The sequence below is a fragment of the Hetaerina americana genome, unplaced genomic scaffold (genome assembly GCF_022747635.1).
Source record: "Hetaerina americana unplaced genomic scaffold, ioHetAmer1.1.p SCAF_8, whole genome shotgun sequence".
Classification (NCBI taxonomy): Eukaryota; Metazoa; Arthropoda; class Insecta; order Odonata; family Calopterygidae; genus Hetaerina; species Hetaerina americana.
The window spans coordinates 33,588,467-33,589,243 of record NW_027287427.1 but is presented as its reverse complement, the minus strand read 5'-3'; positions in this window follow the sequence as shown (position 1 = coordinate 33,589,243).

Genomic DNA, 777 nt, shown 5'->3' with positions numbered 1-777 from the left:
CTGCTACTGTCCGCGCGCTTCCTTCGCAGTCGTCATTTCTTGGTAGTACGTGACCGCCATAGGTTCATCGACCTTGCGAGTAGGCTGTGACTACCTCCACTATCTCCCAAATGCGCTTTAGTACGGCTGTACTTACCCTGATTCATGCATGACATCACCAAAAACGGCTTAGTTTCGATAGCGAAATTTTCGGAGTATCCAGCGTAATGATTGTCTACGATAAATTCTATTTTCTTCCATGCCTGTGAAGAAGAGCCACCACAGCAGATGGCGCAAGATTAGCAAAATCATGGTAGTCTCAAGGTCATCAAGAGCATGGAAACAGTTTAAATAGGAGGGACTTCTACGTTGATAGAATGTGAGTGATTATTTTTCTCCAGATCAAGGGAAGAGAGTCATCTACTCGTAGAGTATTCTGAAAGCGGATGTGAATTCAAATGACAACTTCATGATAATGAGGTGAAACGTCAAATTCAAGAAAATGTCAGAGGGATGAAGGATGAGAAAAAGAAATAAAAAGCTTTCACCGATGAAAAAATCGTGAGTGATAGAAGAGGCTGGGCACAATAGAAGAAAAGTGGGAATATCTTTGAAGAGGGATCCCAAAATGTCCAACAAAAGGATGTAAACAGAAAAAAGGAGAAGGACTCAAGGAATATGTGATTTTTCAACCTCAGCTAAAATACAGGTAGTACTCTTAAGATCATCAAAAAAAGATGGAGAAAAACGAGTACTCAGAATAGGATCAGTTTGGATTTAGAAATGGTAGGTGATAGT